This window comes from Podarcis filfolensis (assembly GCF_964270895.1).
Source record: "Podarcis filfolensis genome assembly, chromosome: 15".
Classification (NCBI taxonomy): Eukaryota; Metazoa; Chordata; class Lepidosauria; order Squamata; family Lacertidae; genus Podarcis; species Podarcis filfolensis.
The window spans coordinates 31090984-31118468 of NC_139618.1; the positions used below are offsets into that span (position 1 = coordinate 31090984).

A 27485-nucleotide genomic window follows, 5' to 3' on the forward strand; every position below is an offset into this window, starting at 1 on the left:
GCGGCCGTCTTCAACATTCAAGAAAAAAACATATTAAAGCCTTTAAAATTTATTTATTGTGTAGTGCATTGTTATCGAAACTGCATACCTTTGTTAAATAATTAATTGTGTCTTTGATGGTATATATTACCTGTGTATTTTAAATCATCTTAAATATATTGCAAACACTTTAATTTACAATATGGAAATTTAATTCAGTTTGTGGCCCACGGGTTCTGTGTTGAAGTACTCTTGCAGCCCACTTGGTATGAAAAGTTGGGCCACCTTGATCAAAGAGAAGAGGAAAGGAGGGATCAAAAGAACATAGGAAGCTGCCCTATATAAAGTCAGACCATCTAACTCATTGTTGTCAGCACTGACGAGCAGTCACTCTCTTGGGTTTCAGACGGGATCCCCCTCCAGACATATACCCTACCCACTATACCAGGGATGGGGAACCTGTGGCGTTCCAGGAATCCAAGGGCCATTATCCCTGACTATTGGCCATGCTACCCTGAAGCTGATGGAAGCTGGAGCTGGAGTCCTTCAACATCTGGAAGGCCACAGGTTCCTCATCCCTGCAGCACACCACACCAGATCCTCCAAGTGTCCCTATTTTCCAGGGACAGTCCTGGATTTACAGAAGTTGTCCCAGTTTCTGATTTGATCCTGGAATGTCCCGTTTTTCCTTAGGACGTCCCTACTTCCCTCAGAGAAATGCTGGAGGGTATGGTAGGATGTCGCTATTTTCATCGGAGAAATGTTGAAGCGTATGGAATTATCCAACCGCCGAGCCATCTGAATGAAGCTCTGTTTAGGGAAGTTTTAAAATATTTAATGCTTTATTATGTGTTTTATATATGTTGGAAGCTGCCCAGAGCATCTGGGGCAACCCAGTCAGATGGGAAGGGTATAAATAGTTAAATAATAATTATGGAATAAGATGGCCCTATTCTCATCAGTGTTTGGATGGTATGCCATGCTGGTTCTCAAAATGCAAACACTTGCCTTACAAGTTACAGGGTACAACCATGGGTACACAGTTAAAGACAAAACAAAAATAACTGTGCAAGTAGATGTGGTCCCAACACAATTTGACGAAACTCTTTATCGGGGGGGGGGGGGTTGTAAAAGCATACAAAATTACACACTCTAGGAAGTGTATAACACCTAATAAGGTGCCATGAACCAATACTTCAGTCTCAAACCATAATTTTCACAATATACTGTTTAAACGCTCAACTTGTAAGCAATATTCAACATACTCTGCAATAAACTACAGAGAATCAAATAAGCCTGAAAGGCATATAAAAATAAACACCGATTCGTCTCCCCAGCCCAACAGCCTATATACCTGTATTTATCCGCATACAGTACAATAAAACTCAAAACTTGTGTAGCGCTTCTTGATAAAAACTGCTTATGACAAATTTTTCTGATGCAGCATATCCAAGCAAAATTGGTTCACATTTTGTTTCATACACAGATATAAATATAACCCGCTGTCTCCTAAAACAGCTAACCCTAACTAACTTCAAAAGGCCTTGTTCCAGCTTTTTAAAATAACAAGCTGATATACTACTACATACTACACCACAAATCTCACATTTATCATGCTATGACTTGACTGACAGCCGCTGCACTGTAATCAAAAGCAGTACAGATACCCCCAAAATACAGCACCCCTAATTGCTGAGGTGACCCGATTGTGAAGGAACGTATTACTATCATGTTTCCGAAGGAAACTCATACTCTTATCTTAACAGAAACAAATATTATGCTTTGTCATTAAGCTTTCTCTAGTATGAAGCCTCGTAATTGACATAGAACAGTTTATTTCTAAATATATTCCTTTTTTATAGAAACAACTTGCTCAGCAAACCAGAATCAACTATCTCAAGCCCTGCACCTAGTTAATGTTTAACTAGGATTTCCACTTTTATTTTCTGTTTTATATTTTTACGATGTTTACCAATTCTGAACGGCACTTTATGAGTTGGCGTCCCCACATACATGTTTTCCCAAGAGTTAACAAGTGATTCTGTGCCAAAGCACTATTGAAGTTTATATTTGTGTGGACTACATGGTGGAAGAAGAGTGGAGGGATGTCACAAGGTTTCGCCGCTTTCCCACTATGGGCTGTCTAGGGTGGCACATTGCTGAAATGTCTAGACATAAATGTTATGATCCAACAAAATCTCTGACCCAAGAGGTTCACGCTTAGCAATGCTATGGTGTGCCATAATATTTATTCTTAAATATTTATTTCCCAGTAGTTAGAGACTGCAGGGATGAATAGCTTTCAAATAGTTTTATATGATGTTCTCTATGTAGGGTCATCACAACAGCTTGAAACTGCTCACTAATGTGCTGTATTATAGTTTTTTGTTGTGTATCTTATGAGGAAGGAGGAGCAGCAGAATGGTCTAAAAGGCTTCCCCAACCAGATGTTGTCAGACTATTAACTGCCATCCTCCCTTAATACAGTCGTAACTTGGAAGTCAAACGGAATCCGTTTCGGAAGTCCGTTTGACTTCCAAAACGTTCGTAAACCAAAGTGTGGCTTCTGATTGGCTGTAGGAAGCTCCTGCAGCCAATCGGAAGCCGCGGAAGCCCCATTGGATGTTCGGCTTCCAAAAATAGTTCACAAACCGGAACAATCACTTGCGGCGTTTGGGAACCAAAACATTCGAGAACTAAGCTGTTCAAAAACCAAGGTACGACTGTATTGGCCAACATCTGGGGGGGCACCATGTTGGCTACCCCTAGTCTAGACCAATCCTATTGAAGGTCACAGTTAAGAGATAACCTAAGGCATCCCGCAACACAGTGCAGAAAGCTCCAAGCTGTTCAGCCCTGTACTTCTTGCCTCTATAAATTTCCTTCCTAAATCCTTGTTACATTAATTTTGTTGCATAGGAGTGTGCTGGGATTAGAAGGAATCTTACATTTGCTCCAACCGCTGTGCAGCTATTGTAGGCAGTCCAACCTCCCTCTCTAGCCCAGACCACTGAAGTGCTCAGTCTGTCCAATTAGGCAGCAGCAGCCATGTGCGACAAAAGCTATCACTAAGCTAAACACAATACACTTGCTAAGGAACACTCTGCTCTGTCCTTCTCCAGTAGAGGTCACTAATGCATATACTAGCATGTGTAAACCAGAGTCATCTTCATCTAAAATACAGGTCTCCCTAGACTCTACTTAGCACAGTCTGTTTTGTCTAACTAACTGATAACAGGCTAGCCAGATTAAGCTGATTTGCTCTTTTCTTCTCCCCTTTCCCCCCTGTCTTTTTTTTTGGGGGGGGGGCTGGGAAGTAGCAGCATAGGTAGTGCACCCAGAGATTTTGACCTTCCTGGTCCTTCCTGCAGCCTGGTTTCCAAAATTTAAAATTCTGCACACAATCGCCAACGCTGACAAATTCTCAGGCCACCTGCCCAGCTTCTGGTACGAAGGAGAGGTGCGACAGAATTCTGCAAATGTTTTAAGTAGGAAAGACTCTGAGATGAAGGTGATCTGCCAGGAGCAGAAATTGGAAACATGATGCAATATCGCTGTTGTTGCTTTCAAAAAAGAAAACTCTGATTGCGAAGTACTGGAAGACACAAGAACTACCCACACTGGAAGAATGGCAGATGAAGGTGATAGACTACATGGGCCTGGCAGAAATGACGAGCAGAATCCGAAACCAGGGAAGAGAAGCAGCGCAAGAAGAATGGAAAAAGTTCAAGGACTGTTTAAAGAAATACTACAAAATTAATGAAAGTTAGAATGATGTTGGACTGGAAAGTAAACGGTTACTATTAGCAAGGGTTAAGACAAGGAGAATAAGGAAGATTAGATTAAATTTAAATTAAAATAAGGGAAGATTTGCTGAGTAATTGATAAGAATTTGGAATACAGAAAAGGGAGGCATGAGGAAGTCGGGGAAGAAAGGTATAAGAAATTAAGAAATGAAATGGTACATGTTTTTTGTTTTGTTTTTGTTTTTGTCTGTTTATGTATTTGTTATATGTTTGTTATTATTATAAAAACCTTTAATAAAAAATTATTTAAAAAAAAAACAAAAAAGAAAACTCTGCATGAACCAACCCAATTAAAAATGCAATTCAAACCGAAGGGTAGGGGAACCAATTAAAAAAACAACAACAAATTAAGATAAGGGGGGGGGGGAATAGCATCCTGTTGCAGATGTCAATTCACTGAACTGTGAAATATCTTCTATTTTGTAACACGGCTGGTTTAGAAAACAAAAAACTGAGAAATAAATAGTGTACTAGGCTAGAAGACAGCTTCAGACAAGAACGGGAGTTAAGATTATTTACCTTGAATCAACGTAAGGGATTTGAGAATTAAGGGTTACGCATCCTTACAAATGGTGACAAGGAGAAACAATGTACCAGATATGATTTATTGTATTTTCATCCTACCTTTCCTCCATGGAAGGCAAGGCATTTTACTCACAGCATAAGGATCTAGGGGAGTTCCCTTTCCGGACAGTGACGAAACTCCTATTTGCCCTTTGATTCAGAAGCAAGATAATTGCATACCTTCAGACTATGACCACATTCACAACATACATTTAAAGTGCTATCATGCCGCTTTAAACAGCCATGGCTTTCTCCAAAGAGTTCTGGGAGTTGTAGTTTGATGATGGTGCTGAGAATTGTTAGGAGGCCCCTATTCTCCTCCCAGGACTATAATTGCTGTACCAGAGTTCCCTGTGAAGAGGGACTGATTGCTAAGCCACTATGTAATAATATTACAGGGGCATTAGGGGTCTACTAGCAACTCTCAGCACCCCTTACAAACTACAGCTCCCAGAATTCTTTGGAGAAAGCATGATACTGCTATAAATGCATGGTGCTAATGTGGCCTATGGGTTATTTTCGGCTAAACTATCCCACGTGCTGAATGCTTTTGCAATCGCAACGTAACTTCCCCTCCCTCTCTCTCCCTCCCCCACCCCTGCACCACCCAAATGCCCTCTAGGGTTTTTCCCTAACCCTCTGGAGCAGATTTGGGGACAGGGATATGAGAGGGAAGGAAAAGTTCCATTGTGCTCACAGAAGCCATCAATGCAGAACACACAATGATTTAGTTGGATGCCGCGTGTGTCCTGGGACCTGGAGCAAACAGCCCTGGGCTACAAGCAAATATATAGGTCTCATCACAATCAGCACATGTAAGGGGCTGGCCTTATTCCACGGACAGAAAAGTACTGCACACAGCGGCGTAGCGTGGGGGTGCCGGGGTGCCATGGCCCCGGGCACACAATTTCTGAGGGGGCACGGACCCCCAGCGCAACACATTGTAGCCAGGTGCTCCTCTCCACCCACCAAGGACCACATCAGCTGACTGGGCTCCCCCAGCAGCATGGCCCCACTTTGCACCAATGGAGGCGAGGATGGGGTCGCTCTGGCAGCATCAAGGGCTGGGCTGATGCCCCACCCACCCAGTGCACATGTGCCTGCCCTAGGCACCAGCAACCAGTGCTATGCTGCTGACTGCATGAAAGGACTCTCTTTTCCGCCCTAGGCACCAGCAACCAATGCTATGCTGCCGATTGCATGAAAGGACTCTCTTTTCCTGAGAACCTCCTATTACTGTTATTTTTTTTAAATTGCATTGTTATTGCATCTTTTATTTCTTACATGTTGTACTCCATAGAATCTAGAAATGTAAGCAAAATATAAAAGAAATTAAAATCAATATGACTATTAAGCATGATGGATGTGAATTCTCCCATCTCCAAGCACAAGGCACCAAGGACCACCTGAACGAAGCTCACAGATCACTGTCAGCCGGCAGATCACTGTTTGGGGAGCCCTGCTCTAGGCTATGGAAACTAATGGGCATTATGCAGCATGGCTCCGAATCATGCAGCAATTATGTTAAATCTACTTGAAATATACTTTAGAACAGGTCTTTATTGCGCTGCCTCAATTTTTAGTTAGGTAATGCCCTGCATTTATTTGGCTTTCAACAATGCGAAGGTGTTCACATGCACACACCTACTGTAAACATGACAGTAGTCCCCCAGTTGCTCAGTTTTGTGCAAACGAAGCGCTGTACAGGTATTGGCCAAGGTACAAAGTAATGTCCCTTATCAATAGCCCGGCATGGCCCAAACCAAACAGACCCACAGGCATGAAGGAATCAAGTAAACAAGTACATCCACAAACGAAAGAGTCCTATTTCAAAAGAAATTGCTCAATGTTTGACTAGATATTGGCAGACTGAACTGGCTCTGAACACCACTTTGAGTGCTCTTAAGCCCTATCCAACTATGAACTTCTTGACATTGCAACATGGTGCCCTCATATCCCCTTGGTGCTTTCCAAGGTCCCCTGACCCTCCCATTATTTATTTAGTTTTAATGAGGTTGTTGGGGTTTTCTTCTTTTTTTGTTTTGTTTTTTGCAAACAGGGTTTTCCTGTTTTTTCAGGGTGAGGTGTGCCGACTTCTTTTGGTCTCTGCTTTGTTTGTTGTGGGCGGGATATGAACATCAACCGTTTTCTTCAATGAAAGGGGTGTTTTGTATGGCATGTCTCAGATTTCCAAGTGTGCCCCCAGGCTCAAAAAGTTGGGTGATCCCAGATCTATCCTTTACAAATTGTACAATAGATATACAGTGGTACCTCGGGTTACAAATGCTTCGGGTTACAAATGCTTCAGGTTACAGACTCCGCTAACCTGGAAGTAGTACCTTGGGTTAAGAACTTTGCTTCAGGATGAGAACAGAAATCGCGCGGCGGCAGCGGAAGGCCCCATTAGCTAAAGTGGTACCTCAGGTTAAGAACAGTTTCAGGTTAAGAATGGACCTCCGGTACGAATTAAGTTCTTAACCAGAGGTACCACTGTAACTTAATTATTCATCGTTGGCCTTTGTCCAGCTGGGGTGGAACTCACTACTGGTGCCTTCCAGATGTTTTGGACAACAACTCCCATCAGGCCCTGACAGCATGGCCACAAAAAAATGGTAAAGAAGGAGGAAGAGGGCAGCAACTCCTGAACTATCCAGGGGCCCCAAGGTCTGAGTAGGCTGACAACTACTATTTTACATGGATTGCATGCATTCAAAATAAACAGTCCTGCAGGTGAAAAGTCCTCCTTGCTACCAAGAGGTTTGCACCAGCTGTGTTGCTAGTTCAAAAAAAGGGGGGGATTTGTGGGATCTGTCTCATGCTTTATGATATGAAGTATTACAGAATCCTGGCTGAGCCAGCAAGGCAGTTTTGCTGGCAATTTCTTGCATTTGTTCAGCTGCTCAAGAACATAATGGGCAATATAATTATAACACACACAGATGCATACACTATACATCCTGCAGCTGAATGCAGCTGCAGCCGAGGAGACAAAATAAATAAATGTGTAATGTTTAATAACAAAGTTTCTTTCTTCCTTCTTTGTCCATGACACAAATAACTGGTCTTTTAGGCCAGATACTGACCGGTGGAGGCCCATCTCCATCTCAGAGGCAGGGGTATTTCTCAAAACTTCTACAGTACCTAATCCACTTAACTGGGGCTGCCAGGATTGGACCTCATACCTTCTGCATGTAAAAGAGGTACTCTGCCACAAAGCTACTATGACACCTGCTCCTTCCATGGAGCTAGAGATTTACCAAGCCTCTCTATTTCAAAACAAAGCTTTACTAGGAAATAAGATTCATAACCATGTTCAAAGTTGCCGTCATCTGCTTCTCCTCAACACCCCCTCCCCACCCAAGTTTTTATTTTCTTTTTATGTTGTGCATATAAGACCACAAATTGGCACAACTCCACATCGACCAAGGCTAAACGTTTACATACACACAATAGCAAAAAGATGAGCAAAAAGAAAGGAATTCGCCAAGGTTAAAGTTGTGGTTGGCAAGTTCAACTCCTACTTTCCCCCAGAATGTACTAGGCAAAAGGATAATAGAGATTTAAAGTTCTCACACATGCCAGAAGATTTCCAAAGACTTAAAAGAGTGTGTCCATTCAGCTACAGGGATGGAGGAGGGAGGAATAACTGCATAGTGTGTGGAGTGCAAATAAATGTAAAATAACAGAAGGCAGCAAGAACAATTAGGCTGTGCTCACACTCCCATGTACTGCACACTCACTGGCTTTTTAATCCATGATCACATAACAAAAATGCAAATACATCATGCCCTTTGCTATGAAATGCTACTGTTTGAGGTGTTGCTTCTCAAACCAGCTTCACACTAACTGGCCTCCTTAAGCTGTTTCTAATTTATCTCTTGCCAAGGTGTGAACACTTCTGAAAAAGGGTAAACAGAAAGGTAACAAAGCCCTGCAGACATGAAGTTGGGGAACAAGGATAAAAGGAACTGGTTTTTTTTGTATGTTAAATTTATATCCTGCCATTCCTCAAAAGGAGCCCAGGATAGCCCCTAACAGCTTGCAGTAAGTGTCCTGTAGAAGGACAGGATTTGGGGGTTGTCATGAGGTTAAAAAAGGGGGGGGGGACAGCTCAATTCCCTGTGCTATATAGGGATGTTTCAGGAGGAAGGCAAAGGAAAGGAGTGTATTTTCCTGCCTACAGAATCACCTCCCTTCCACTGGTCTGGACACAGGAGGGGAAGCGTCCTGGCCAGGGCCGGATTTAGGTTTGATGAGGTCCTAAGCTACTGGAGGTAATGGGGCCCTTTATATGTCCAGCTGTCCTTTGTCAACAACAAATTGTCGCTGTTTTTTGTGTTGAATATATGCTATATGGTAATTTATGGACCTAATAGGTATCTAAAGCCATTAGCACATGTAGGCACCCTATATATAGAAATGATCAAACCAGTGATATTTTAGGGAACAGGCTAGCAGGCGGGGCCCACTGCTTACATCACAGGAGCCTACACAACACAAAAAACTGTTACTGTATGTAGGTTTTATTTTGTTTTTTATCTTATATTTTGGAAATGTATATCGTTTTCTTCCCTTTAATTTTTTTGGGGGGGCCCAAGAGTGGGACCCTAAGCTATAGCTCATTTAGCTTATACATAAATCCAGCCCTGCTCCTGGGACATGGCTGCTGTGATAGGAATTTTATGGTCTTAGATATATGGCAACGTTCATAACCACACGTACATAGATCAGCACAGGAAAGCCAACCTGGAACCATTTTGATTCCTAAACTGAGTAAATGTTTCTCTGCATGGTCAAAATGGAAAAGCCTCCCCATTGTCTCTTCCTTCACAAATCCTGTCTTAATCTGTGTTTGAATAAGGGTGTGAGCCTTATCATTACAAAAGACTGCCCAGGCTCCCCAAGAAATCCAATCAAGTAACCTGCCAGACAGGAAATAAACAAAGCGACAGGAGAAAACAACATGCAAATGTTCTGTTTTAGACCGCCTTATCTGAGGGGTGGTCTTAGGTTACACCCCTTCTGTGATGAATGCATAATGTTTCTGGGGGTGGTCTTGATCTAGAGGAGGGGAATTTCAAAAGTCTTTATAAGCCCTTGCACAGCATTTTTGGGGGGTCCTCTTCCTCTCCTGCGTGTGAGGGGAGTACCCTGTTGCAACAGATCAATAAAGATCAAGCTTACTAGCTGCTTTGCTTCTCAAATATTCTTTGGTTGACCTCTGTTATTTTCTCCTACCAATAGGGAACCTATGTAAGGACTCTATATGGGCTCTTGGATACCCCATAAGGGAAAAGGGCATATTTTTATTTACTACACTGCCACCCATAGCTGTCAACTTTTCCCTTTTCTTGCGAGGAATCCTATTCGGAATAAGGGAATTTCCCTTAAAAAAGGGGAAACGTTGACAGCTATGCTGCCACCCCTTCCCCTGAACAGGAAACTTCACTGAAGAAGTGGAGACAACCTTTAGTGTGCCAGTCTCACATGCAATCCTTATTTCCGGACTTACCAGTTTTGCCGTATCCCTCAGGAAATGCTTTACACTAGGGGTGGCGGCCGTCAGGCCCTTCCCCTTTCCTCCAGGCTCATTTCCCAGAAGTTCAAGACCTCTTGAAATATGCACCTCCCTTCCTGGAAAATATCTGAAAGGCCACACCAAGCTTCTGAGGCCCAGCTGAAAGAGAAGAGATAACAAAAATTAAGGAAAACGTGCCCGCGCAAATGACAAGATTACAGTTTCGCTTCCTGAAAACACTGTGATAAGTAACAGCACTACTGCTAACGAAAGCAAATTATAGTCGTAATGCTCACGGAAACGGGTGGACGGAAGGGGGAATCAGGATTTTTATGTCTGTTGTTACTGTTATCTTTCTTCTCACAATCAATAACATTTTAAATAATGTGACCCAATGGACGGTTCCCCACTGCCACTTTCCTCAACCTAGTGTCCTCCACATGTTGTTGGGCTACAACTCCCATCATCCCCAGCCAGCATGCCTAATGGTCAGAGATTGTAAGCACCAGGGTTGGAGAAGACACTAACAAATCTCCACACACACAAACACACACACACAGATGCACCATGGTCTTGTGAACTAATCATTATTATTAACTACAATTATTGGTAGCAGCAACAGTGGTAGAATTTGTGTAGTACCTTCAGTATGTACTAGAGGAAAAGTCCATGCTCCAAGGAGTTTACAATCCAAATTTCACCAGGAGAGGAGGAAGGCCGAGATAGGGGTGAACAAAGAAGCATTTTGTGGCTGTTTCCATTGTGCCTGCTTAAGTTTAGCTATGGGCCAAGTTACAACTGGACATGGAAACTTGGAGGTTTATACCACAAAAGAGCTGAGTTTTGAGGAGGAAAAGAGGCTGCGTCGCACAGGTAGACAGCATCACACAGGTAGACAGCTTCAGAGACAGCATACAGACCATGGTGGCAGGGCAGAGACTTCGAGTGAACAGCAAAAATCTCAGAGTGTAGGTCTTGGGCAGAGGAAAGAACTATGGGGAGATGAGGAGGTCAAGGACGAGAAGATTCAATCCATGTTCAGTGCAGCGGGCTGCAAATTGAAACTCTGAACCTGAATTAACTCAAGTTCTGAATATGTCGTGAGCCTTACAACACTGGGGATGCAGAACAGAGATCTGCAACAGACCAGCTGCAAGCAACCGAGGGAGCAAAACCATGGATGATATTTCTATACATATAAATATTGAGGAATAGGGAGATAATTCAGCTTTACATTCAACATAGTTTTATATTGGTCAGCACAAAGAGCAGCACAAATGTATTTAGGGGACAAAAGAAAGTCTCAAGGCACTTGGGGTGATGGAAATAATTCTTTTTCAAAGGTATTTACTGTTGTCACTTTTCCCCCACTCCAGAAGCCATCCAAAATGAATGTTGTTGTTGCTTAGTTGTTTAGTCGTGTCTGACTCTTCATGACCCCATGGACCAGAGCACGCCAGGCACTCCTGTCTTCCACTGCCTCCCGCAGTTTGGTCAAACTCATGACGGTAGCTTCGCGAACACTGTCCAACCATCTCGTCCTCTGTCGTCCCCTTCTCCTTGTGCCCTCCATCTTTCCCAACATCAGGGTCTTTTCCAGGGAGTCTTCTCTTCTCGTGAGGTGGCCAAAGTATTGGAGCCTCAGCTTCAGGATCTGTCCTTCCAGTGAGCACTCAGGGCTGATTTCCTTTAGAATGGATAGGTTTAATCTTCTTGCAGTCCATGGGTCTCTCAAGAGTCTCCTCCAGCACCATAATTCAAAAGCATCAGTTCTTTGGCGATCAGTCTTCTTTATGGTCCAAAATGAATGGCCACCTATAAACACTCCTATCAATGTGCAATAGAATTAGCTAAACTGTTGGAACACCAAGATCTGCTCATAGGCACACATCCTGCCAAGCTCTATCTTCTGAGAAGCAGTGCAAGGATAAGACTGACATTGACATTTACAATCCATGTTTTCCAAGGTGGACAGGCCTGATTCATTTAGATATGTTAAAAGGGAGGGAATGCAGCTGTGAGACCTGGAACCTGGAATGGGCTTTTTAAAAACATTCCATATAATTACAAGGCCGAGTCAAAGCAAACCAAAGGAAGCATAGCTCAGTTTACAGAATTTCTCAACCTTGAGTCCAAACTGCAACCTCCAGTTAGTTCCAGTGCAGTCAAAGCAAACCTAAGTCTTCTGAATCCATGGGTTACAACAGCCGCCTGCTGACTCCTGGTCTGTTTTGGAGGTCAACATCCATCAGTGATGAATGCTGCAGTTCAAAACATCTGGCGGGCACCTGGTTGGGAAAGGCTGGGTTGCACAATGGGACCAGCAGCAAGGTTAGGAGTAAGCTACAGTTCCCAAGAATCTTTGAGGGGCAAATTGCTTTAAATATATGCTTTATACCCAGCTAAAGCTGACAGAGGGCACAGTGCAGTGGCATAGAGACTGAGCTACACATCTGGAAGTTTCAAGCTCAAACTAGGGAAGGGCCATAAGCTTAGTGGCAGAACATCTGCTTTGTAAGGATCAGTTTCAGCTCGTTCCTTGCTGGGGCAACTTTAGAGCTCTGTGTCCCCTGGAACACAGCCTGATCCTTGCCTTGCTGCCACCCTGATCTCTGCCTTGCATTCAGCATGAACTCTGCCTTGCTTCACTTTGCCTTGTTATCCCTCCTGAACCTTCTTTCACCTTTCCTTGTGACTCTCGCCTTGCCCTACACCCTCTTTGAGCCTTGCTGCACCACAGAGCACAACACCTTCTTCCTTGCAATGAAGGGGAGAGTGGCTAGTAATACTGGTTTATCTCATAAAAGTTTCTGTAAGGTTTACAGCTAGAAAATGCATGTGACTTCCTTTGAACATGATAAAGCACTATGCGCTCGTTAAGCATCATTGCATTTTAAGGAGGAGGTGCAGGGACGAAGAGCTGTTGTGGGTCTTAAAATGGGTGAGATAGGTGAAATGAGAGTTAGGCAGATAGCTGCCCAGTACTAGAAAGGGGTGGTAAATCCTTGTTGAAAAGAGGATGGGGGGGGGGGAATGCAAAACAGCAGCAAGAACTGGAGGAAAGTAGGGCTGGTGGGGAGTGAAAAGTGGGGGGAAGTCATTGTGGCTCTCAGCCACATGGTTTTCGTTGTGGCTTCAAACTTGGCAGTGCCTTGAATGCACTTCCGCTATACATTTAGAATCAGTGCAACCATCTGTACACTCACACCGTTCTCCAGCATTCTGTTTCATTGAGTTTTTCAGAATTACATCCAAGGTGGTGGTGGAGGAAGAACTAAAGGCTATAACTTCTAGATCAGTTAATGCATTTACAAAAGTTATCTTAAGACCTGCGGCACATTCACAAACCAGAGAAACTGCTGTGGACACCACCCCACACCCTACTGACTGCAGCAGCAAGTGCTTCTATCAAGCCAGTGGTAGCTGGTGCCCATCAAGACTGTTGGAGCAGAACACGGGGAGCCCAAGCAGCAGGCAGTGCCTAAGCCAACAGCAGGCAGGGTCAGCTAATTCTAGTCTTGTCCCCATCCTCAGCTTTCCTGCTGCCATGGCCTGAACTGGCTGTAAGTAAGAAGGCAGACAGATGGAGGCAGACAGGTTGGTGGGGAAGTATCCCACTTGCCCAAATGGACCAGCATCGAGTGGGCCAAGCCTCCAGTGGGTATCAAGGTAGAACTATGCAGGCACATTGTGTGCCTGCGGTCACCATGCAATACACACAGTTCTTTATTTCTTTGACTTAACTCGGTTCACGGGATTTGGGTTCCAGCCATCAGACTTTCTGTCTACCTGAGTTGATGTTTGCTGCATTAAACTAATCCACAATTATCAGATCCGCCCCCCTTTGTTTTTTTTGCTGTATTCACTCCGTGTGTATCCATGATCCAACATGTGTCTACACAAGCACACTAATGTCAGGATATAAAATATTAATTTATTTCAGAATAAAATAGCTTCTGTCCCTGTAATTGATGTCACTTGAGAGCATTGTTCATGGTGCACAGTATACAGTGGTACCTCGGGTTACAGACGCTTCAGGTTACAGACGCTTCAGGTTACAGACTCTGCTAGCCCAGAAATAGTACCTCAGGTTAAGAACTTTACCTCAGGATGAGACAGAAATTGCGTGGCAGCAGGAGGCCCCATTAGCTAAAGTGGTGCTTCAGGTTAAGGACAGTTTCAGGTTAAGAACAGACCTCCAGAATGAATTAAGTTCTTAACCTGAGGTACCACTGTAGTTCACATTTTGCTCCATGTCCACATCCCAACATGCTTCACAAGCCGAGAAAGAATTTATCAGGTTTCCAAAGGGACAAAACAATACAGTGGTACCTCGGGTTACATATGCTTCAGGTTACAGACTCCGCTAACCCAGAAATAGTACCTTGGGTTAAGAACTTTGCTTCAGGATGAGAACAGAAATCGTGCGGTGGCGGCGCGGCAGCAGCGGGAGGCCCCATTAGCTAAAGTGGTGCTTCAAGTTAAGAACAGTTACAGGTTAAGAACGGACCTCCGGAACGAATTAAGTACTTAACCTAAGGTACCACTGTACAGTACATTGGAAACGTTTTACCATAACAATTAAGCTGTTTCCCAGCAGTTCCACTCATGCAATAGTCCCTTGCCAGATCAAATGCCCTGAGCAAGATCCATCTGTTCCTTCTTACCAGAGATATCTAATAAGAGCTACCTTATTAGAGGGCTCTGACTCACTCAGCACCAATGGAAAGACAGCGAGTACTGTAATATACAGCACTTTTGTTCTGGGACCTGGCATTTGTCTGATCCTTTGATGTCTACAAAAACCAGGAAGAAGTTTTGGGTATATTCCACCTGCTGAAAACCATGGGCTGATGCAAAATAATGGGACTCTCAGCATGAACATAATTACAGCTATGTATCTTGGGAAATAACTTCCCATACGTCAGTGGCTGCTTACAGTCAGTGAAATACAAACTCCCAACTCCAGTGCAGGTGCTTCTTATTATTAAACAGTGTGAAACTTTCTCCTGTCAAATTACTTCCACGAAATGATACTGCGGTTGGTTGTACATAATTCCTTTTAATTTTCTGGGCAGTTACTCGAGCAAAAACTTCAAAGTAACCCATTTGTCCTTTATGGAGCAACTTGCATAAATAGCAGAGGAAATAAATTATAACTAGGTAGGTAAAAGGTCCATGTATGAATACTAAAAGGTCGTCTGGCCACTGCCAGAGTGCTTTGTCTTGTGATGTCATGGGCACAACGTTAGTATTACTGTGGATCTCAAATTTTCTTAAAGTTTCTAGCCCCTCACGAATCAAGAGCAATGCTCTTTTTTCCTTTCCTTTTTTAACAAGTTGTGGAGTAAGCATGGACCAATGGTACCAAATAGTATGGGAAACAGCCTTATTAGAAAAAATAACCAATAAACTGAAACTGACATGGGGACAAATGGAAGAAGGCACCTTCACCCTGGTATGGCTCCCTTTTATCACATGCACAGCCCAACAAGACAACGACAAGAATCCACCAACAGCATACAAATTAATATGGCTAACCTGATTCAAACACACACACACACCCCACTCACACATGAAAACAAAGTTCACCACAGCCAATCACAAACAAACAACCACACCCTAGGCCAACCCCAACCTCTCTCACGACCAAAGGAACACAAGTGAATAGTAAAGAGAACCCACACAAGCAACGCTGACACAAAACCCCACACATACATTAAGTAAAATAGAAACTCCACCCCAACTCACCCTGGCCCCCTCCACCTCTTCCCTCCCCTTTCTTCCTAATGTAACACTAATGTCTCAACAAATGAAACTGATCTGTAGAAAACCTAACTTGAAAAAAGAGACATTGCACATACTTTTGTAAACTAAGAAATCTTTAATAAAAATATGTTTTTTTAAAAAACAAAAACAAGATGTGCCTGGAAATATGGGATAAGGATATGGAAAAGCTCTTATAGAAGAAGAAGAAGAGTTTGGATTTGATATCCCGTTTTATCACTACCCGAAGGAGTCTCAAAGCGGCTAACATTCTCCTTTCCCTTCCTCCCCCACAACATCTCCCAGGACATTCTATACAAGATCTCAAAGTAGCTGTATTACTACAAAGGAATTTCAGAAATAGACTGGAAAGAGAAGCTGCTGAATTGCAACTCATTACCAAACTTAAAACCATGGAGAGACCTGGTCTGAACAAAGACATTGGATTCTTATCTCATTATACATGACAAAGCCATTTTTCACCTTCTCACCCCTTGCTTTTTCCTGTAAGACCTATTGCAGTCGTTAAGAGTCGTCAACAGGCTCATCACAGCTATCTGCCAATCACCCATTCCCACCACCCTTCTGAGTAATACCCCTCCCCACCTTCTCACTATATAGAAGGATCTGGCAACTTCTGTTTCAGTGTATCTGAAGAAGTGTGCATGCACACGAAAGCTCATACCAAGAACTAACTTAGTTGGTCTTTAAGGTGCTACTGGAAAGATTTTTTTTTTGTTTGTTTTCCCCCCACAACAAACACTCTGTGAGGTGAGTGAGGCTGAGAGACTTCAGAGAAGTGTGACTGGCCCAAGGTCACCCAGCAGCTGCATGTGGAGGAGCGGAGACGCGAACCTGGTTCGCCAGATTACGAGTCTACCGCTCTTAACCACTACACCACACTGGCTCTCAGTGAATACAACTTTATACTCAGTGAATACAACTTTCAAGCTCCATAGATGTCTCAAAGCTCCTCTTGAGCAAGTTGGTTACATTTCCTTATCTACCTTGCTTACTTACAATGGGGAAGGGACGTAACTCTGTTGCAGAGCATCTTGCCCAACATCTCCAGGCAGAGTTGGAAGAGACTCCTGCCTGCCCCAAACCCTGGAGAACTCCTTCTAGTCAGCATAGACAACTGGGACCTAGATGGACCAAAGGTTTGATTCAGTATAAGGCAGCTTCTTTGTCATTGTCATCTTATATATTTATTTATTTCCTATGCTTTTCCTTGATAAAGAATCAAGGCGGCTTACAGATAAAAAATAAGAACATCAAAAAAACTCCCAAACATTATAGTCCTATGTTCCGATAGAATCCCAAAGGATGTCTTACGAAAGTCTGGGCAATACTTGCCTAGCATTCAAGGATTTCAGGCAGTGGCATAGCGTGGGTTGCCAGTGCCTGGGGCCGAGTGGAGGGAGAGTTGGAGGGAAATGGATGGAGTACACATGCACATTCAACTGTATAATTGTGTCCACATCATCCAGGAGATCGCAGCTTCAGAGATAAGAAAAGAAGAGTTGTTCCATTGTCTGGAGAAGTCACTTCCTGGTTCTCATGGAGAAGCCACTTTCAATGGAGCCCAGCAATGGAAGCATGTAGCTATACCGAGGCATCACCAGTTGTTGAATTTTTGTGCCCCCTAGCAATTTTGTGCCCAGGGCAACTGGCCCTGTGCCCGCCCCCACGCTACGCCACTGACTTCAGGAAATTCTAACCTTTTCCAAATCCCATTAATACTTGTTCTAAGCAGAGAAGCTGCTCTGCCCACAACAAAAAAGCAAAGTCAATGGCAAACTGAGGGAAGATACAACCTCTCTGTTTGTAGAGACCTGTTGTGACATCAGAAAAAGCCACTGTGACGTAAAGAGGCTTCCAGAAGGTCAGAACGTTAAGAGGCACATGCAGAAACCAAGAGCTCAGAAGTGCAGGAAAGTCACCATCCATCACACTGATTAGCTTGCGTGTTTTGTGTTGCTTCACTTTGAATTAATATTTTACTGTATGCTTTTCACACCGTAACCTTCCCTGAGCCTCAGAAGAGCAAGATGACATAAGTCACATTAAAAAGAAAAAATGCCTATAGCCGCGGAGCTGACACATTCATTGCCACAATTAAGGATAAAATAAACCCAAAGAGAGAACGGCAAACTTTATTTCTACTTATGAGTTCAAGACAAGGCCACAGCACTGAGCCAGGCAGAAGGCCAAGGGGGCGGGGGGAGAGACGGCACCATTTGGTACTTAACACATCAGCTGGTCCAGTAAACAAGAGGCAAGAGCATAAGGTTATTCCCTAAAGCAGAAAGGAACCAGGATGTGGCCAAGATAATCCTCTAAAAATGCAAGGATTGGTTAGATCAAAGTCACTGGCAACAAAGGAAGCTTTATTGTTGTTGTTTAAAAAACATGAATTATAGAATTCTTTAATGAGGCTAAAATTCTCTCTGGAGTGAGGATACAATTGGATGCTGGTGCTTTCAACGGAGCAAGAGGCATTTCAGGGAGGCAATGTGTGCATTCATAGCGAAACCCGTGCAAGCACATGACTCCAGCTCTCATCTGCTTGAGCAAGCTCTGCAGACAGGGTTGCAGTTCAGAGGAGAAGGTCCGTTTTGAGGACAACTTCATCTCAAGAATGATGCAGGGTGGGGGGAAAGGACAACAGAATTCACATTAGGCACAGAGCCTCACTTATTTTCAGAAATGAGGCTCTTAAAGGAGGGTGAATTATATAAGGGCCCCTATGGAATGGGTTGTGTGTGTGTTCTGCAAGTATATTCTGCAAATGCCACTGAGTTCCACAATAAACATAATATATTCTGAGTAATACAGAAACAGAGCAGCATGGGCAGTTCAAAGAAAAACACTTAGTTTTCTTTGTAAAGCCTTTTCTAATTTTGGCTCAACTTCCCTAGTACCAAAGTCTGGGAACAGAAATAACACTAAAAAAAAGATTTTCTACCATTTTATATTTTTAAAAACTTAATATAAAACTAAAGCAGTAAGAAAGTCACCAACATGTGGTTTCTCCCCCATAAACACAAACCTAATCTACAACATACACATTTCAAACTATTTGCATTTTAGTAAAATTAGAATATCTGGTTGTTTACCCTGCAACACACCAGAATATTTAGATGAATGGCTTGCTGGAAAGCCAACATATTTATAGGTATTGCTTATGCCAGCATGAATTTTTAAAAACATTTTTTAAAAGCTATCGCTTCTCAAGTGCAGCATAGGGGAAGAAAACTAAGTTAAGAGCCTCTTAAGACATCGTAACACACATTAAGTATTGCCTTCTGTTTTTGTACACATTACCACATATTACGGGAGCCACTTCACATAAATATCAGACAAATGGAGAAATCTGTCCTTTTACTCCTGATTCTGAGTGTCGAAAGGCAATTCAAGTGCATTAGGACCAAACAGCATTACATCATCACAAGGAAGCCCCTTTAAAAATGCATGACTGTTAACTCTGCAGTTTAGCAAAGACTGGTGTATTGCCAGTTACAAATCACCTACACAAACACACAAAATACAATATACTTCCACCAATCAGGCAACGGCTTACTTAAAATTCAGTTGTTGTAGCAACTTTCTGACAACTTTTTGAGAGATGCCAGACTCTGGCAAGGCTGGCAGATTGCCCTTCGAGGAAGATAGCAAGTTTCCTTATGAAACAGGAGCACACACAGGGAGAAAGTGTCAGAAGCAGTTAAGAAGGCTAACAGGGAAGAAAACAAGGACTCCTAACGTAACATGAGGATCCTGTCTAAATTCCTAGGCCAAGCTTGTGCCCTCCAGATGCTTGGGCTACATATCCCATCAGCCACAGTCAGCCTGGCCAATGGTAAAGAGATTATGGGTGTTATTGTCCAAAACATCTAGGGAGCACCAAGTTGAGGAAGACTGCTGCACAGACCACTGACTACACACAGTAAAAGATTGTCATCCAGTTCAACGCCCATTGCAAGCATCCACCAGCACAGATCTACCTATGGAATTGCACAGAGTGCCACAAGCAGGGGAACAGGCGCACTGCTCAACACATGGGTTCAGATAGTTGCTCAACGTGATGTACGGATGCGAGCCAAGTCACACACAACATTCATGTCAATGGCTGCAGAACGTCTTGCATTATGAACACAAGCAAGGCAAATGCCCTGGACTGAGCTCAGTCTGGCATTTTAAGGACAATGCAAGTGTTAATTGAGAACTGGAAATTCTTTACCCTTTCTTAATCATACTTTTACTTGAGATGATGTTAGAAAGCAGATTTTAAGCTACATTTTAAAGATTAGATTTCTTTCTTAAATGGATGGTTTTTTCTTACCAAATTATGATATCCATTATAGGGGTGGGTTCGCGGTTGGTTGTTTCCTCCTTCCCCAGGGTATTTTGCCTCTCTTTATAACCATTTGAACTCTACCTTCATTTAAAACAACAACAACTGCATACTTCTCAAGCTTATTGCCAATTAGATCTGTGGGGAAATATCTACACACATCAGAGAAAGTGTTCCAAAACTGTTGAGAAAGAAAGTTTCCCACCAAAATGTGACTGTGTGGAATTATTATAAACGCTTGGAAATTACATACGAATTCACCAGTGTATAAATGCCTTAATAACAACAACATGAGACGGGGGAAGCAATACAAACCAGGCTCTGCATGTGACCAATTCATGCAGTACATTTGAGTTTCATGAGCAGAATACTAGAATATGTAGTTATGAGATTTTACTAATTGTTATTTGTTTGTTGTTGCTGTCATATACCTATTTCCATAGAGGTAGCCTTGTTAGTCCCTTGCAGCAAAACCAGCAGTCTTGTAGCAGCTTAAAGGTGAATTTTATTGCAGTGTAAGCTTTTGTGAACCACGCAAACTCAAACTTATTGATGACATTGTGGTGTTGATGGTGTTAGCGGTTACCTGCCCTTCACCCTAAGGTCCCACAGTGGGTTGCAACAATTGAAACACAACATAAATGTTGAAACACAATATCACACAATATTAAAAACAGTTTAAAACAACTTAAAATTACAAAATAGGGGGGGTTCCCTAAAATATACATCTCAAATACTAATACTAATAATTTATTATTTGAATATAAAAACATAATAAAACACTAAACCTAAAAAAGCTTCCCTATACAGACACACCTCTGTGGGAAGAGAGTGCCACAACTTAGGGGCTGCCACAGAAAATTCCCTCCCCCAAGCCCCCCCCCCAAGTTTCTGAAGGTGATAGAACAACCAAGAGGACATCGTCTGCTGATCTAGCACCCAAGATGGTTTTAGGAAAGGATATGCACATGTCTTCTGAACACATATGCATCTATCATCTAAGAATAAACAACAAACATCTGATGAAGTTGGCTCTAGTCCATACTTCCTCCACAATAAATCTGTAAGTCTTTAAGGATGTCACAACAAGACTTTGTGGCTAAATCCCAGAAGGAGAGGTTATTTAGAAGAACAAGGGAGGGCAATTCAAATGACCACTGACACTAGCTGTAATCTCAAAATCATAAACAAAACTGCAACAGATTATTGCAATCATTCCTTTATTATTTATTAGTTATGCAAGCTGCACAGCATGAGATATGCTGCTTTATAGTTTTAGGTTTGTCAACAGCCTTCTGAACAAAGACCAGAGCGCATTGCAGTTAACTTGCACACACGGCCAGTCAATCAACAAACAGACAAATAATAATCAAATCCCACTTCTAGATCAAAGTACCCTCAATCCCCACTTAGAATCAAAGCATGCAAATGAAGTACACTTGTCTGTATCCCCCCCCCATTGCATGCATTATTCTACAAAAAGATTGGAAGTTTACAAGAAAAATTAAGAAGGTATTGTTGACAAGAGTTGAATGGGAGGGAGGTGAGCTAAGGTTGGATTGCCAATGGAAAGGGCCAGGAGGGTAGCAAACAACACGAAAACGAAGCTATGTTAGGAGAATTACAAGTTGCAAAGAGATCAGAAGCTCTGTATTCAAGTTGCTGGGGACGGGAGCACTGCTCTCCCTTACACTGGTTTCTGAATCCTTTTCAGACACTGCCCATGCATTTTAAACTCTTTCTTCGCAGCCATGAGATGGAATATCAAACAAGTTTCACAGAGAAGGCACAGCAAGTGGTTGCGAATCCTCTCCAGAGCTTGCAACTCTGCACCTACCAGCACGGTTATAAACTTCGTACGATTATTCTTCACTGGTACGGCAAATCTGTCCAGCACCCATGAGAGAAACAGCAGTGGGATTCCTTTACCACAAGGCCTGTAAAAGCTGGGTATATAAAGCCTCTTACAATCCGTTTTGCCATGTTCGTTCCAGGAACTACAACTGTCTTCTAACTAACAGCCTGCATCCCAAAGTCAGCCGTGGGAATCTCAATTAACGAAATAACACTAGGAGCACAGCATCCTAGACAGCTACCTTATACTGAGTCAGACCATTGTTCTGTCTAGCTCAGCACAGTTTACTCTGACTGGCTGTTGCTCTCTCTGAAACCCAGATAGGGGACATTTCCAGATCATGAGGAGGGGTGCTGCAAATTGAACCTATGACTTTTTGAAGATACTCTCCCACTGAACCACCAGTCTTTCGTGATCATTAAAGCCCTTGAACTTTAATGAAGGATGTGCCTGGAAATAATATTATTTTCATTCAATAATTATGTTATTTTTTAAAATACAGTGGTACCTCGGGTTACATACGCTTCAGGTTACATACGCTTCAGGTTACATACGCTTCAGGTTACAGACTCCGCTAACCCAGAAATAGTGCTTCAAGTTAAGAACTTTGCTTCAGGATGAGAACAGAAATCATGCTCCGGTGGCACAGCAGCAGTGGGAGGCCCCATTAGCTAAAGTGGTGCTTCAGGTTAAGAACAGTTTCAGGTTAAGAACGGACCTCCGGAACGAATTAAGTACTTAACCTGAGGTACCACTGGAGAGAGAGAGAGAGAGAGAGAGCGCGCATTGGACAATGTCCCCATGAAATTAAAATCTGTGGGAAGGTGAAGGGGGTTTCAAAAGATGAGGAGAATCCAGCATGCTTGGAGCAACAAGTGATGCAAATTCCTTCCAGGCACCAGTTTCTTTTTATAGTATATGGTCTCAGATTCAAGGCAGAGGGTTGCTTTGCCTTCTTTTCCAAAGCAATGAATGTCTTCCCCACTGACTGCAATGGGAAAACAAACATCTACACTTTTGTGTGTGTGGAAGATTTCAATGAAATTTACAGGCATCATAACCCTTTCAGAGGGAACAAAGAACTCAGACAAATACAGTAGGTTCAGTTAAATGTTGAGCCTTCCTTCCTTCTAAAACAGTTGGTGTCCTTCCCATATGTTGTGTGGGCAATGTATGCATTTAAAAGTAGAAGAAGAGTTTGGATTTGATATCCCGCCTTTCACTCCCCTTCAGGAGTCTCAAAGCGGCTAACATTCTCCTTTCCCTTCCTCCCCCACAACAAACACTCTGTGAGGTGAGTGAGGCTGAGAGACTTCAAAGAAGTATGACTGGCCCAAGGTCACCCAGCAGTTGCATGTGGAGGAGCCGAGACACAAACCTGGTTCCCCAGATTACAAGACTACCGCTCTTAACCACTACACCACACTGGCTCTCTGTATCTGAAGCTTAACACTTATGAATACATTTTATTTTCTACTCAAAGAGTCACAGGATTTTCTACTTCCCCTTCCCAAAACATTGTGCTTGGAAGTAAAGGCTGTGATAAATATCATTCCCTGATTGGAAGCTAGAGCTGTCTGTCACAACTATGCCTGCATCTAACCCTCTCTGCCTGGCATTAGAGAGAGCTTGGAGGTTACCAAAATTCCTCCAATTAGGTAAATAAACAAACACCAGAAGCCTTTCCAATGTCCGAAGCTGCGCCAAAGCCGCAGAGCTAGCCTGCTTCTGCTCAGACCACCTCTATTCCACATCTCTGAGGCAAGGAATTCAAAGCCCAAGTAAACTTCAGATTTTTTTTTAGCTGCCTCTGGTTTGTTTTTAAATCTGAGATTCAAATGCTAATGAAGGGATCTTCATATAATGCTCCAGAATTAGCCCACACAGAAGCCAGAAAGGATTTTCCCTCAAATGTGATCTGGCAGTTTTGTTTCCTCCCTCTGAAAACAGATGGCCATGGCTTTTTGTTGGGATAATAAAGGCAATTGTTCTCCCTTGGGTACACCCATTAATCCTGTCCTCTGGGCTCTCTTGTCTGATGCAGGTGATAAGCTTGTGACTTCTGTATTATTCACAAGGATGGAGTAAAATATAAACAGGTGCAAGGGGGCTGGGACAGGGCACTACTGTCCTCCTAGGCAGGGCTTGCCCACATGGTGCCCGCATGCATTGCTGGATTACAGTTCCCATGAGTCCCAGGCAGCATGGCCAACTGTCAGGTGATGGGAATTGTAGTCCAGCCACGACACCTAGAGGGGGCACCACATCAGCTACCTGCGGTTTATACTCAGGCAACAGCAGGAAGCGGGTGGCACTGTGGTCTAAACCATCGAGCCTCTTGGGGTTGCCGATGAGAAAGTCGGAAGTTCAAATCTGCACGACGGGGTAAGCTCCTGTTGCTCTGTCCCAGCTCCTGCTAACCTAGCAGTTTGAAAGCATACCAGTGCGAATAGATAAATAGGTACCACTGTGACGGGAAGGTAAACAGCGTTTCCATGCACTCTGGCACTCGTCACGGTGTCCTGTTGCACCAGATGACCTGGAAAGCTGTCTGCGGACAAATGCTGGCTCCCTCAGCCTGAAGTGAGATGAGCGCTGCACCCTATAGTCAAGTTTAACTCCCTATAGTCAAGGTTAACTGGACTTAACAATCATGGGGTATTTTACTATTGCCTTTTACCATAGCCAAGCAATGATTCCATTATTGCCACCTGTGGACAGAGAAAGGTTCTTTTCCCTCTCTCATTAACACCAGAACTCAGGGATATCCAATGAAGCATTATATTCCAGGGATCCCCTGGAAACAACAGGAGCAGAAAGTGCTCTTGTGCTCGAGTCATGCTTGAGAGTTTCCACTGTCATCTGGTTGACCACCGTGAGATAAGCATGCTGGACTAGATGGGCTATTGGTCTCATTCAACAGGCTCTTCTTATGTTGTCACAAACAGGTTTTAATAAATCTGTCCTTCCAGGAAGCAACCAAATGTAAGGGTAAGGTAAGGGGACCCCTGACCATTAGGTCCAGTTGTGACCAACTCTGGGGTTGCAGCGCTCACCCCGTTGCGGGGATTCGAACCGGCGACCTTCTGATCAGCAAGTCCTAGGCTCTGTGGTTTAACCCACAGCACCACCAAATGTAGGACATTACTAATAAGCCCTGACGGGGTTCTAGAACCACGCACTCTGCCAACTAGTTTCCAGCATTGGTTGCTCAGTAAACTAGGCAGTATAGGATACGTGGATCAAAAAATACCCTCTACGCTGCAGTATTAGCCTGTGTTGACTGAGCCCACAGACCAATAGAGCATGCATTTGCATCCAAATCAGCTGCCAGGTCTGACCAATTTATCTTGTTTCAACAGCCAGGCAGACTCCCTCGCCTCATCTCTTCCAGACTCTGGCCATCAGCCTACCTGCAAACACGCCATCTGCCTCTGACCCTTTTGATCCTTGTTTACTTGCACAGCACCTGGACCGCCAGATGTGCCCTTTTCTTGGGAGCGTGGCCAACGCTCGGCACTTGCATGATCTAATGACTGCTGAGATTGTGTTTGGCCAACCTACGGCGCATGGCAGAGCCAACAGGTGTCTGTGGCAGGAGCAAAGCTAATGGGGCAGGCCCAATGCGAGTTGTAGTCCCAAGAACATCTGGAGGGAGGCAAGTTCCCCATCCCTGGCCTGGAGCAAATCTATTACCAAAGCAAGGGGACCTGCAAATGTTTTGCACCAATATTTACCATTTGTAACTTTCTGTGGGTTAAACCACAGAGCCTAGGACTTGCCGATCAAAAGGTTGGCGGTTCGAATCCTCGTGACGGGGTGAGTTCCCGTTGCTCGGTCCCTGCTCCTGCCAACCTAGCAGTTCGAAAGCACATCAAAGTGCAAGTAGATAAATAGGTACCGCTCCAGCAGGAAGGTAAACGGCGTTTCCATGCGCTGCTCTGGTTCACCAGAGTCATGCTGGCCACATGACCCGGAAGCTGTATGCCGGCTCCCTCGGCCAATAAAGCGAGATGAGCGCCGCAACCCAGAGTCGGTCACGACTGGACCTAATGGTCAGGGGTCCCTTTACCTTTACCTTAACTTTTATAGCCTGTTCTTCATTCAAGGAGTTTAGGGTGGCATCTCTCTCTTTTTCCCCACCCCAGTTTTTATCCCCAAAACCCCCATGAGGCACCTCACACTGGATGATAGGGACTAGCTCAAGCCCCCACACTTAACTTTGCGGACAAGCAGTATTTGACACTGGCAGTGGCGGAATTTGGGCTCTCAAATTTCAGCAGCGCATGGTGCGAGACCAAGTTTCAGCGCTTGCACTCCATTCTACAGCATTGTTTCGGCGCCCCTTGCAGGGTAGTGGCCAGTGCAGCCGCATCGGTTGTGCTACCCTAGAAAACCGCCTCTGACACTGGACCTCTCTAGTTCTACTCCAACCCTCAAATCACTACACCACACTGGCTTTCTCCATTAGAGTGGGGAATGGCACAATCTTATATTTTGGAATTATGGCACACTTTCCCAAACGTAATGAGTATTAGAAGGATGCTAGTTTACAGTGGAACCTTGGTTCTCCAATGGTTTAGTTGACGAACAAATCGGCTACCGAACGCCACAAACCCGGAAGTATGTGTTCTGGTTTTCGAACATTTTTTGGAAGCCGAATGTCCGAAGCGGCTTCCGCTTGAGTGCAGGAAGCTCCTGCAGCCAATCAGAAGCCATGCCTTGGTTTCTGAATGGTTTCGGGAGTTGAACCGACTTCTGGAACAGATTAAGTTCGAGAACCAAGTTACCACTGTACTAGGACAAAAAAACAGAAGGATCTCATAACTGATGGTGAGGATTTACCATCTTAAAGCACCCTTCCTACAGAACAGCTGGAAATTGATGCCAAGTTGTATCCAACTCACTTATTCTCATGGTAGACACACGGAAATTAATGAAACTAGGTTAGCCACGCCTATTACTTTATTATCATTATTTTTTATAATAATTTTTATTAAATTTTCCATTATACAAATTCACCGTATCCAACAATTTTCACAAATTTCAACTTTTTGGACTTCCATCAGCTTCTCTGCCAATCATCTATATCTTTTTTAAACAATTTTACGCATTCTCTAAATTTAATATGGGCTTTTAGTATACCCTTACTATCCTGTTCCTTTTTAACAATACTCCTCTGACTTTCACAAAGCTTCTTTAAATCCCACTAGCGAGCCACGCCTATTACTTTAAATGGGTCTACTCTGAGTAGGGCTAGCATTTCCTCCCAGTCATTGTAGGGTTGGTTGGTTTGTTTTTTAAAAAAATGTTCCTTATGAAAAGGAGCCATGCAAGATTGTTAAAGAGAAGAATGGAACATATTGAAGAGAAGAATGGAGCAAGTTATCCTATTTGGTAGACATGTAGTTATGTACAAAAATATTGGAAGAGGATTATTAGAAAAGTAACAAAAATATTGAAATGTGAAGTTCCCTTAGATACAGTGTTGATATTGCTGATCTATAAGTCGCATATCCTAAGGAAAGAACATAAAGAACTTACATTGTGTCTATTAACAGCAGAAAGAATGTTAATTGCTCAAAACTGGGAAGTTACATAGCTTGGAATGTGTGGCTTAATAAACTTTGAGATTTGGCT

The 27485-nt window shown here is 43.4% G+C and overlaps 1 protein-coding gene across 10 annotated transcripts in view; it reads right to left on the reverse strand.

The window, feature by feature from the left end:
• ST3GAL4 (ST3 beta-galactoside alpha-2,3-sialyltransferase 4) overlaps positions 1–27485 on the reverse strand; it is a 174796-nt gene that overhangs the window by 75994 nt on the left and 71317 nt on the right. For all 10 annotated transcript variants that reach the window (XM_083588947.1, XM_083588958.1, XM_083588950.1 and 7 more), the window contains one exon: positions 9862–10026. The gene's annotated coding sequence lies outside the window, so the exon portion shown is untranslated. The remainder of the gene's footprint in view (positions 1–9861; positions 10027–27485) is intronic.